The sequence below is a fragment of the Chroicocephalus ridibundus genome, chromosome 2 (assembly GCF_963924245.1).
Source record: "Chroicocephalus ridibundus chromosome 2, bChrRid1.1, whole genome shotgun sequence".
In the NCBI taxonomy this organism is placed as follows: domain Eukaryota; kingdom Metazoa; phylum Chordata; class Aves; order Charadriiformes; family Laridae; genus Chroicocephalus; species Chroicocephalus ridibundus.
This window is the reverse complement of record NC_086285.1, coordinates 56,917,057-56,930,501: the sequence shown is the minus strand read 5'-3', so window position 1 is coordinate 56,930,501 and position 13,445 is coordinate 56,917,057.

The window sequence follows — 13,445 nt, the reverse complement described above, 5'->3', positions numbered from 1 at the left end:
GTGCAACACAAAAATCCTCTCCTGTTGCTGGGGGACCTGTCCATAATGACGGAAGCAAAGCTAGGAATCTGGTCCTATCCATAATTTCATTTCACTGATACCTCTTTCAAAACACCACCTCTTCTCTAATGGAGCGATCGTAGCGGTATTACTCAGACAAGAGCAACAGAGCACCCAGCTCTGACTCACTTTCTTACTTGGACCTTGCTTAGGCAGAGAAGGGTTGAACAAAACCTCAGTTAAGAGCTAAGGACATGGCCTACGGTGATTAATTCTCTCCCACGAGTACAAGTCACTAAGGGTGGTGCCTCACCATAGGTACCAAGCCCTTCCGTCTCTCTCTAGGGCAGGAAATCCTCACCCATGTCCTGAAGAAAGAGGGCACCCCCTGCTGACCCTGCACCCAGAAGACAGGTGGCTTTCCATGCCCTTAAACCCAACGGAAAAAAATGAACAGATCAATGGAGCTCCAATTTTTTGCACACGGTCTTAATTCTGTTCTTTTATGGATACGTTTCTTTTCACTCTTCAAAGAAAGAGTTTGCTTGTCACAGCTCAAGAGCTTCCTACGGTAGAAAGCAATAAGATTGCTCTTCTCCATCCAGAGCTTTCCTCCATACTTTTGGCATCTTTGTGGAAATTGCCCAAAGTAACAACTGTTGCAGAAGAGGAAAGCTGGCTTTTATACACAGCTGTTATGCCTTTCCACTGGTGTTCTCATAGCTGAACAACTGGTACAGATAACTATTCTTCATACCAATCAGAATAATAATAATTTTTTTTCTGTCTTCGTACCAATCAGAATTAATTCTGATTGGTACAAAGACAGAAAAAAAAGTACTTATTCCTTCTCTGTGAGGAAGAAATTTAGGACTTTGCGCAACCCAGGGTTCAAAATAAGTCTAATTTCTGTATGTCCTTGTGTCATTTGCCCCTGTGGGATGCTGTTGGGGCAAAGAATTACTATTGTTCAGGTCTAATCCAGCCATGTCCTCCACTCCAACACCTGCACAGTCTTCCCTCATCAAGTAAAGGTATCTTTGGAAGAAGTATACAGCAAGACCATCACGCCTTGGTATTTATCCAGGAAATGGGAATGGAGGAGGGCTTGCCTCTGTCTTTATTTGGTTGGGAGCAATTTAGCTTGAGGACAATCAATGTTCTTGTAAAATCTGAAACACTTCACAGATTCTGGTTCTCCAATTAGCTTTGGAAATCAAGACCCATATTTTAAACACTTTCAGCTTTCTACTTGACATTCTGGAGATACCAGAAGAATCCTAGATCCTCTCTTCTTGCACTCAACTTACTCCAGATTTCTCATAACAAACCCTTGAAAAAAAAGTCTAACAAGCAGAATAGGTGAGGGATGATTACAGCCCACAGAAAAAATGTGCATATGAAAAAATGTCATAAACCTCTAATCCAATCTGGACAATCTTGATTATGACATATCACATTCTCTCTTTTAATATAATACAATGTAATTCATTTAAATTCATCACATATGCCTAAAATTGAAGGGGAACAGATTCCTCTTTACTTAGTTTATGATCTTTGGAAGAAGGGGCAGACAGCTCAGGAGGACTACAGGGAGGTCATGAGGTTATGCAGGGAGAAAATTAGAAGGGCTAAAGCCCAGATAGAACTTAACCTGGCTACTGCTGTAAAAGACAAAAAATGCTTCTATAAATACATTAGCAACAAAAGGAGGTCTAAGGAGAATCTCCATCCTTTATTGGATGCATGGGGAAACATAGTGTCAAAGGATGAGTAAAAGGCTGAGATACTTAATGCTTTCTTTGTTTCAGTCTTTAATAGTAAAACCAGTTTTTCTTGGGGTACCCAGGCCCCTGAGCTCGACAACTGGGACAGGGAGCAGAATGAAGCCCACATTTTCCAGGGGGAAATGGTTAGTGACCTGCTACATTACTTAGACATACACAAATCTATGGGGCTGTATGGGATCCACGCAAGGGTACTGAGGGAGCTGGTGGATGTGCTCACGAAGTCACTTTCCACCTTTTAACAGCAGTCCTGGCTAACCAGGGAGGTCCCAGTTGACTAGAGGTTAGCAAAAGTGATGGCCACCTACAAGAAGGACTGGAAGGAGGATCTGGGGAACCACAGGCCTGTCAGTCTGACCTTGGTGCCAGGGAATGTTACGCAGCAGATCATCTTGAGTGTCATCACATATAGGACAACCAGGTGATCAGGCCCAGTCAGCATGGGTTTATGAAAAGCAGGTCCAGCTTGACTCATCATATCTCCTTCTATAACAAGGTGACCCACTTAGTGGACAAGGGAAAGGCTGTCGAAGTTGTTTACCTGGACTTTAGTAAAGCCTTTGACACCTTTTCCCACAGCATCCTCCTGGAAAAACTGGCTGCTTGTGGCTTGGACCAGCGTACTCTTTACTGGATAAGTAACTGGCTGGAGGGCCAGGCCCAAAGAGTTGTGGTGAATGGAGTTAAATCCAGTGGGCGGCCAGTCACAAGAGGTGTTCCCCAGGGCTCCGTATTTGGGACAGCTCTGCTTAATATCTTTATCAACCATCTGGATGAGGGGATTAAGTCCACCCTCAGTAAGTTTGCAGATGATGCCAAGTTGATCTTCTTGAGGGTAGAAGGGCCTTGCAGAAGGATCTGGACAGGCTGGATCAATGGACCAAGGCCAATGGTATGAGGTTCAACAAGGCCAAGGGCCGGGTCCTACACTTGGGTCACAACAACCCCATGCAACGCTACAGGCTTGGGTAAGAGTGGCTGGAGAGCTGCCTGGCTGAAAAGGACCTGGGGGTGCTGGTCAACAGCCAGCTGGATATGAGCCATCAGTGTGCCCAGGTGGCCAAGAAGGCCAACAGCATTCTGGCTTGTATCAGAAATAGTGTGGCAAGCAGGGGAGGTTTAGATTGGATATTAGGAAAAAATTCTTCACTGAAAGGCTTATCAAGCATTGGAACAGGCTGCCCAGGGTAGTGTTTGAGTCACCATCCCTGTATACGGTAGATATGACACTTAGGGACATGATTTAGTGGTGAACTTGGCAACGTTAGGTTTATGGTTGGACTCGATGATCTTAAAGGTCTTTTCCAACCTAAATGAATCTATGATTCCATGATTTAGGGGAAGACATAATCTCAAGCCTTATAGCTTCTTTGTGTGTATTCAACACCCCTCACAAAGGCATTTAAAATTGCCATTCCATTTCCTAAGGGACATTTTCCCCCTTACTACATTGAAAAAGTACAAATACTTGAAAGTGTTTATTATCAGACATGGTTTCATAATTTCTTGTTGTTAGTATTTCTAGTATTATTTGAGAATTTAAAGTTTTAAAGTAGTAGAAACTTCCAGACTGATTGTTCACGGTTTCAATCCAAGATAATTTTTGTTTAAAAATTTTATATAAAATTGCAAAAAAAAAGCTTAGTGCAGAATAAATATAACATGAAGTGCTGTTAAAGGTTAAGGAATTAAAAGTTGTTTGAACCATGAGTATGACAGAAGGAAAAAAAAGACAGTGTCTTTCCAGAAGATCAGTCAGACTCAGGGTTTGTCTGATCTCTGCAAGACGATTCCACATTCTCTGATTAAGAAAGTCTCGTATCCGGTTCTCACGTACTTTCTTCTGGGCAATGTGTTCTGCTGCAGTCAGTAGAACTACTATTGTCATGATGGTTCATACACCAAAATTTGGATTTGATTAGCTGGTGTTGATTCACTAACCGCTGTCATTACTGAAGGTGACATCAGAAGCTCACTAAGCATCAGGAGAAGACTTGAATTGCTATGTCTAGGGTAGCATACACCATAGAAAAAGAAGGCGGCAACATCTACAGACATTTAACACAGCACTGGGTAGCTGCATTAACCTGATCATGACTGTGAGCATCATTTTTACAGTCAGACAAACCACATCCAGATCAAATGAGTTCCAAGAAAGCAGAGCTATGTACTCCTGCCCTCAGGTTACCACCACCAGGGAGGAAGGAAGGGACGTTTCCCAGCTAGCTGGGAAATCTTTAGAAAGCAATGCTACCTGTCCATCGAAGCCAGGCAGGACCCAGAGGCTTTGCACAACTTTGATAAATGGAGGCCATATGTCTTCAATGAATGGAAGGTGGAGACAGTGCCTTGGCCCACTCTTCAAAGCATTCCCCCTTTCTGACTAGCATTGCTTTGGTCTTGCTTGCGTTCAACTTGAGCCAGCTGCTCTTTATCCAAGAGTTTATTTCCTGAAGGCATTCCAAAATCCTATGGCCAGTGTGAATATACTGTGAGATTAGACCACCTAATAGCCCTGTCTGCCCTCAAAAACCTCAGAATTGCTGAAGTATTAGCACCTACAAGGCTCAACTGAGATTACAGCCCGTTCAGATTATGAACGGGAAGGCAGACCTGGCCTGGAATAGTTTCCAGATGAAATTAATATCAAAAGCAAAGGCAATGGGGATATAGGATGGCTACAGGGTTCCTAGGAGCAGGGCAGGAGCACCAGGCATGGGTCACATCGCCATTACTCCAATACTTATCTGCACCACCAGCTCCCTGACAGAAGTACTTCCCCTCAAAGAACCTCATAAAATGAGAAAAATATTAACCCCAGTTTACAGCTTCTGGATCCTGAAAGTACCTCAGTCTTAGAACCCTTTTTGCGCTCTAGAAATTCAGGGTTTTCCAAATGAGACCATTTTAAGAACTGAAATTATTTGCACCAAGATTATACTGACATTTTGTTTTGTGCAAGACCTGCTTTTATGAAAATATTGCCAATACCTCTAAACATATTCAGCCAGCAATATTCCTTTAATCAGATTATTTTTTCTTCTTCTCTAAGAAGGTATTCAATTGGCGATTTCTTGAAGGTTCATGCATTTTTAGATAAGAAGTAACCGGTGTGATCAGCCAATCTGACTTCCTATGTAACAGAACTTAAAAGCATCTTCAGAAATTTCTCTGTCAAGCCCAATATTCCTGCTTAAGTCAGAGGATTTCTCCCAGATCTTTGGCAAATTGGAAAGGCATTCTTGTGGTCTGTATTAAGTCACTGAATCACTGCAGACAAAAAAAAAAAAAAAACAACAAAAAAAGTAATAACTAGCTCCTGTATTCTAATTCTCACACATTCATTGTACCCAATATCACACATTCTACTTGAATTTTTCACTCTGTATTTTCCTGTCTCATAGAATTAAATGTCAACCAGTCAACTAAAGCCTTAATGAATTAATGTTCACAATGTGCACAGATTAATGTTAATCATTACCACATGCAACTTTCTTGTCAATTTTATGTTTTAACTCATCAAAACTGAGAATGAGAGGAGTGCTAGTGTCAACCTCATGCATCAAAATCATGAAACCTTCCCAATGTGTGCCTGCTGCTATTACATCTTTTCATAGGAAATTCTTATTTTGGCCATTAGCGACCAAGGGTAGCTGTTATACCCTGGCTAAGAGGAAAAGCTTCTTCACATGGGAAAGACAATGGAGGGTGGGTGAAGAGACACTTTAAGGTCTTCCATGCATGAAGTCAGGTCCACCCACATTGGCTTCACCCTTCTTGGCATGTCCTTGACTGACATCCAAGCTGATCCCTGCAGGACCACAGACGTGTGGACACTTGCTAACACCCTTTTCCATATTTCAAGCCACGGGGGAGCATGATGAAGATATTTCCCAGCGGCTTGACAACTTAGATTGTGGTCCCGGGGCAGGCATGCAGACAGCCGAGTTGCAGAAAGCACGGTGCCTCCTGATGCCACCCCCTTGTTCCAGTCCCATTTATTAACGCAAGCTCCACATTGTAACAGGAAAAAATCTATTACTACACTACTTTTGGATTTTTTCTATGCCTGAAAAAAACATGGCAGCATGTGAGTAGCAATCAACCTTCCTGGACTCTGTAACTGCAGAAAAACCTAGCTAATCTCCATCAATAACCGAGAGTTGACAGTTTTCACCTTTTGCTTTTTTAATGATTAAGATTTAGGTTTTCAGGCTTTTCTTTCCTTTAGAAGTGAGTTCTTCAAGAGTGTTGTCTTTTTCAGAGGTTTCCTATTATCCCATGAGTCCAAAAATTAGCACTTAAAAATTGGGAGAACTGGCAATCTTGATGATTGGTCACCAAAGTTTTAAGTCAGTCCCACAACAAACATATTATATGATCATTACACATGTCGATGATTTCCACTAGCATACTTACCATGGTGGGGGAGGCTGGGAGCAGAATCGGTCTATCTTTATGAATAAACAGCTTTCAACAGTTTATAATTAGCCAGTGGACAAGATAACACAGAATAACTGCATACCTTCTATCCCCCTACGTTTGGATGAAAAAATAAATGGAAATGGCTTTCTAAACAGATACATTTCCCGCATTACCCCAGCCAGTTGGAGAGCCAATATAATTTTTGTTATGTCTAGTAATGGCTTTTGGATGTCTTTCTGGGTCTCATTTATTTCCTATATATTTGGCATAGATCATACTCAATATTTTGGATGAGAAAAGAACCAGGGAAGTCATTAGCTTTATAAAGCAAAATAAATAATGTTATGGTGGGCCAGTGGTATTAGCCCTCCCCTAGCTGGCACTGTGTCAAGGTCACTGTTAGGGCAATGGATGAGCCTTCTTGACCAAAGCTGAGAACGAGAGAAAAGGATGGGACTCCGCTAAGCCATAACTGTCATGGTTACAGCATACTGTTCAGGGACTTCATGGGCTTTATTATATAAGAAGCAATTGAGTAATAAACATCATTATTCCAAGAAAGAACACAGATCAGGAACAAGAACACAATATCAGTGAAACCCCTGAAGTACAATTCTGTGTGAAGGCCATAACCATCAGGAATAAATGTGCTTTTCTTTTTTTTTTTTTTTTCCTTCTCCTGCTCCATCACTCCCAGCCTCCACAAGATTTTTATCACGTTTTGGAGAAGGGTAGGAGAATTCTCAATCCCTTATGTACATTAAATTTATATTTAGAGAACAGGCTGAATGAAAATCCTACTTCCAAAGCACCTCAAACTTTGCAGGAAATATGCACTTAGCTCCAGACTGTCATGGCCCAAGCCAAATCTTGTAACATGGCAAAGTTCAGAAAGGGACAAAAATGATGGCTATTGGCTAAAAGAAATATTTGGTTATGAATGGCAAAAAAGGCAGATCTCTGTTCCAGAAATGCAACACAAGACTGGTGTAATCTCAAAGACCTTTGTAGGGCCAAACCAGGGCTACACAGCACAGATGCAGAGTTTGGAACAGGAGGTTGGCAGCATTTACCCACATCTCAACACATTTTTCCACCAGGTCTTTCCTAGCAACAGTTCTACCTGATACTTTCCCCTTGAATAATAAAATTTTCAACATATGATTTTTCAGTTCTCTCTCTCACTCCTTCCCTCCCTTCCCCCAAGTGCTATGATCACTGGAAATAATATTAAAAGTTCAAGTCCTGAAAACACTTAATGCCATGATTAATTTTTACAGCTTAGGGAAATCCAAGATGACATATAGTAATTTTACTTATTCATCCAAGTGACACTAAGCATTGTTAAGCCAGCAGAATATTCAAATAAGAATAGTGAGCTCACATTCTCAAGAGCATGGAGCATTCAGGTCCAGCATTTTGCCAAAAGATCAAGAGGGACTCTCTGAATCACACTCTGGTTTAATCTATGATCGCTTCTTTTAGGAACGTATCAACAGTTTCCTTTTTACTTTGCTATTAATCAGTAAGTGTGAACCTGTGTCCTGAATTTCCAGTGCAAAATATACTCCCTAACCTAAAGCAACTAAGCATTGCTGAAAGAGCAGGACTGCATTCACAGTCAGAGCCAGGCAATGATCTTCAGACAAAATCTTTTTCAGAGAAAAAGGCAGATTTGCCCATAGTAAAATATTTCACTAATTAAAACGCTTCCATAAGCATTTAAAAAGCATTTAAGTTCTTAGAGGCTGAAGATTTGCTTTAGTATTTTTCTGACAGTTATAAAATCAAAGTTGAGGTTTTTTTAATTGAAAATCAGTTTTCTCCTAATATATCGAAAATTTTGTAGCAGAAATTTCATTAATATTACTTTTTTTTTTCCAACCTGCTTTATTTAAAACATCAAGGTGTCAAGACCTCCAGTGCACTGGAAAATACGTTATTCACAGAAGCGCAGTTGTGCAGAAGCGCAGGTTTTGCAAATATTGTGAAGCAAGGACTCTGAGAAGTTTGGAAGAGCGCAGAAGTAATTCAGCACGCCTGTCTGAAACGCAGGCATAGCAGGAGGATTTTCAGTTTGAAGGATCAGGTTGCGTTGGGCTTGCTCGCACAGATGGGCTGGCACTCACCGGAGACGCCCCGGTGAATCAATGGAACAACTTTGGTAACCGCTCGCTAATGTAAACGAAATGCTTCTCCGTGGAGCTCCACGTTTTAAGTTTACTCCTGACTGAAGCTAATTCGAGTAACAATAATTAGCTCCTTTTCTCTCAAATGTCAAACCACTACATTTGCTCTTCTGCTTCTGTTGCCACTAAAAAAACCAACAAACCCTCCCAACCATTTGATTTACCTTAAGCAAAATATTTAAGATAAAACAAGATAAGAAAAAGCTTCAAAACCACTGTAAAAGGCAGCAGAATGACCTCAGAGCCTGATTCTGTAAACGTATTCCTACCTTTCACTCACATGGATCACTCCATTAACTTCAACAGGACTATCAGTGCAAACAGACCAATGCCCAGGTGCTCAGAAGTTAGCAGGTATGGGCTGTTACAAAGCAACCAAAATTCGGGATTTAAAGCCCTAACAAAAATACCTCACGCTTCTGCAGTTCCCAAGAGCTGTAAGGGTATCCCTGATATCCCGTCCTCTGTGGAGCATAACTCTTCCACTACAGAGGGCTCCTGGCCGCAGGGGCCTCCCGTCTCCTTAGTCTTCATTACCCCCAGCATGTTTGTACTTTAATGTGGGCCTGGACACACTGGGGTAAGCACCAGTTTGCGAAGGGAAAGTTAATACCAGCTTCTACGCCCTTTTGCTATCACAGCTGGAGAAAGAGCAGGGACACCATGGTGCTCTGCAAATTGTGAACCCTCTCCCTTCTCGCCATCCTGCGGGAAGCAGAAGAAATGTGGTTCAGGTGGCTCCTTGAAAGCAGGTCCCATCCTGCGTCTCCTCATGAAGAGCTGAGGTGACAGCAAAGGTCTAGTCCTCAAAACATGGAGCAGGACCTTCTCCAGGCAGCACCTTGGGTAAGATGCCCCGTGGCCCATAACACTGAAGCTTCCTCCTTACTGATGACCAAGCAGCAGCCTATATTATCATTTGCAGAGGTGTACCAGAATGACAGGGTTAGAGGCTAATACATTCTGCCTCATAGCTGGCCAGGGAACTCAGAGTATTTGTACCAAGCATTACCTCCCACTAAAAAATGCACGTAACCTCTACCATCAGTTTCCTATTTGTTTATCCACAGGACAAGTCACACAGGGGTAGTAATTCATCTCGCATTTAGAGATGTTACTTCCAGGCGCTGAGAGTGTACAGCTCATTTATGGGTGTACAGCTCATTTGCAGACCATTTATTATGCTCATCCATCTCATGGCCTCTCCCTGGCGTTGCCAACACACGATAGCTGCTTTTCCAGTTCTACCAAGCTCCTTGTTCCCAACGCGCTTGAGCATCTCGGCAATATTAATGAACGTATCGTCACAACACTCCCGTGAGGCGTGTGGATATTATCACCATTTACAGAGGACTTGCCTATGGCTATACAATCTGTGGCAGACCTGGGAAGGGAACCAAGAAATCTGGTACTTCAGCCCAGCGTGTTAACCAAAGCGTTCTTCCTCTGCTTCCTTTTATGAGCCGGACACCTGTTCGCTGGTCGAGGACCACCAAACAGCTATCAGATGGTAATAAACTTTTACAGTCACTACAGACCTGAGCTGGATTTGAACCAGCATCTTAGAGGTGCAAAAGCCTTATGTATAGCCCGTTATTGGTCCCTCGAGCTAGGTATTTCTCTGGTGAACGGTTCGTTACCCACCATAAACGTGAGCTTGGGATGCCAGCAATCTCCAAAAGCAAGTATTACCGTGTACTCAGCAATATTTGGGTTCGGCGGAGAATTCATAGGGTAAGGGTGTGGGTCTATGCCTGTATGTGTGTGTGCGTGTTCTTTTTTTTTTTTTTTTCCCAAGGAAACATTAGAAATCAACCTTAAGGATGTGAGCTTAGTTTAAATGTCAGCTGAAAAACAGCTGCTGAAAAGAGATATAATCCATGAGCCAAAAAAGTGGGGCTGGGAGGAAGTTGAAATGAGAGATGTTTAGTTCACTAATGCTCCTGTGTGAGGATAAAAGGGTGAGATGTGGGGAATCTTCTCTGGCACGAGGTCCCGCAAAGCGTTCTGGAAGATTCGGGTTAGCAGAATATGATCTCCCCATATGGCAGGTTTGAAAGAGTGGTGAAAGAAGTCCAAGCATATGCAGCAGTGATGTAACAGGGCCAGAGGGGTCAGGCACCTGTGACTTTCTAGCCACATTAAGTTCTTCAGAAGCTGCTTTTTGACTTAGCAGAGCAGAGTTTTCCATCACATATGTGTAAAACATTTCATCCATTACAGGTTTCTTGGCTCTTCTGGATTGATTTTGTTCATGTGTGGGGAAATTTAAGGAAACAAAACAACAACAAAAAAGCTTCTGAAGTGCATTTCTTCTCCTGTTTCAAAATTTATCACTCATCCCCTTGAAGCGCGAGACTCTTGTCTTGCATTTGAAAGGTCAGTTTTTCAGTGCTGCGTTTTGTTGTGTGTTTGCATGCTGCTTAGCGCAATTAACACGCAGGGCTGCAGAAGCCTTCACCTATTGCTAGGTATATCTTAGGTAGTGCTATAATACAGAACCAGTAATAAATCACTGCTTTCTATCAACTCTAAAACTTTACAGACAAAATATGTGAACTCTCGCCACAGGCAAAAAAACAAATGCCGATCCCTCCTCATATCAAAAATGACTTAGAGCAGAGTTTTCCCCAGATAGCTATAATCCTCAAATAATCCTCACTTGCTACAACGAAAATGACAGAAAAAATATTCACTGTTGTAATGCAGCTGACTCCGTTACCTTGCACTGTACTTGAGGAGTGAGGAAAGGAGAATATAAGGGGGCTCCAGGCAGCTATGTGGGGCTCAGAGCTCACCACAGACCTCAGCTTTTATGCAGGTTCAAGCCATCACCAAGGAGAGAATAAAAATGCAGCCTCTGGAGGAGCCCTGGCAGATCTTAGATTCCATTTGTGACCACCAAAGGGTGGTACCTCAGTCTCCAGAGCAGGTTCCCACCAAGAATTCCTCATCTTCCACCAGCTCGGATCACTGTTCAGGGTGACAGACGGGCAGCCACAAGCGGTAACACTAAAATCCATTAAAAATTTAGGAATTTAGGAAAACAGTGCATATACCACTCCTGCAATAGATGTGGGAAGAGAGGACCTGACACCACCGATCCTGAATCCTAACCTTTTGAAATTCATCCCTGTGTAAAAGTAAAGGTAACGCTGATCTCCATTTTTCTGGTACTAGGGGTTAAATCATCTTATCATGCCAAAACACTGACCTTGTGCGTAATATTCCTGGCATCCAGAATGAGCTAGGGTCAGCATGGTCCCACAGCACATTGCCTCTTTCTCTCACAAGGGTCACCGCTCTGTATGCAGTTAGCCCATTCGCGCCCCCTTTCAAGACAGCAAATTAAAGTAATTAATTCATTATGCAGCACTTCAGAAAGCCAGTTATCAAGCTTTCCACAGCCAAAAAAGCCAAAGCTGTAAGACCATGGCTAGCACCTGGTCTTTAGATCCTCCTCCAGCCAGAAGAGGTACAGGAAACACAAGCCGGACTTTATAAATGCTATCGCCTCACCTTTTGAACCACCCTGAATTCACAAGTCCCTTAGTTTCAGGAGCACGTTAGGGAAAAAAAATTCTCGTGGTAAATGAGGTGAATTCCCTTCTTGTTGACTCCCTCCCGCAATTCTAGCTGTATTTTATCCTGAACTGTATCACAACATGGGATGCCTTATCACACTGTAATAGGTTCTTTAAGCCAATCTAGGCAGTGTGACAGGCATCAGGAGGGCTGTGTTAATCTACACGCTTTCCTCTACTATAGCTATGACCCTTGTTGCACCAATGCCACGCACAGATCAAGGCCTCGGCACAAAATTCCCTCTGATACCAAACCTCATCGCAACTGATGGAGTCTGTGGACCAAGCTGCCCCCCTTGCCTGCACATAGATATAAGGTGGGAGAGGTGGGCTGAGATGTCGAAAGGTTTGCTGCCATTAACGGTTTTGGGGACAACGAGCATCAGACGGGAGCTGTGCCACAATTCACCCTCTCTCCATCGGTGGCAACACCCCAGTGCAAACTCCCCCCGACAGCAACCACAAAGGGAAACCCACAGACTGGTGAGTTGCCATCACCCATGTGCCCAGCAGCTCCACGGGGAGCCACCACACTGCCGAGGAGCGGGGCGAGCCCCCCCATACCCCCACCCAGCGCTGAGCCCTGCCAGCCACCTCAGCCTGGGGCAGCACCACAGGCCAGAATTAAGGCCATTCTCTGGCATTTGACATTGTTTGTGACAACACTCGCAAAGCATCACAAGTGGATACTATCAAGGATTACTATTTGTGTATTAGTGAGTCACAGTACGCCAGATTCATAAGAGCCAGATGTCACAGCTGACCCAGACAAGGCACTCAGACGGATCCCACGCGTTTCATGTGTCAGCCTTATATCCATTCATAAAACAGTTCCCTCCCAAAATATAAGTCTTGGGAAAATTTAAGATCATTGTGCAATTCTAAGTCAAGTTTCAATCAGTTTCTTAGGTTTATTTTTCCCCTTCTCCTTTTTTTTTTTTTTTTTTTTTTTTTTTTTTTCAACAGTGGTTAAAAGAAAGGAGGGGCAGGAAATGATGTCCATCACAGAGGAGGATATAAAAAATGAAAAATACGGGTAGGCAGGCTTGGAAAAATAACTTTTTTTCTGCTTTTCAAAATGTTACAGCTATAGAAACAATCTCCTGGACAAAGTCAGACAGATGTTTTTTTCTTCCCCCCCCCCCCTTTCTTTGGATGGAGTGACTTTCTCAAGAGCACAGCTGAAAAACCTTTGGAAAAAAAAACACACACACAGTCTCAGGCGTTGGAGGTGTCTGGGGCTGAGGATTACAGAAGTTCAAATTGGCTCCCCCTGTCAAAATTACAGCTGCACAAAAGATGGTACAGCGTATCAAGCCCAGGGCTCAAAAGGACTTTTTCCGGTTCTCAAGAACGACGCAGGTCTTGAGAAAACGCAGCTGTGCTGTGATCAGCCAGGCTGTGCTGGCCAGCCGGGGCCTGCCCCCCCACCGCCCACCGCCCGCAGACGTATTAATAAG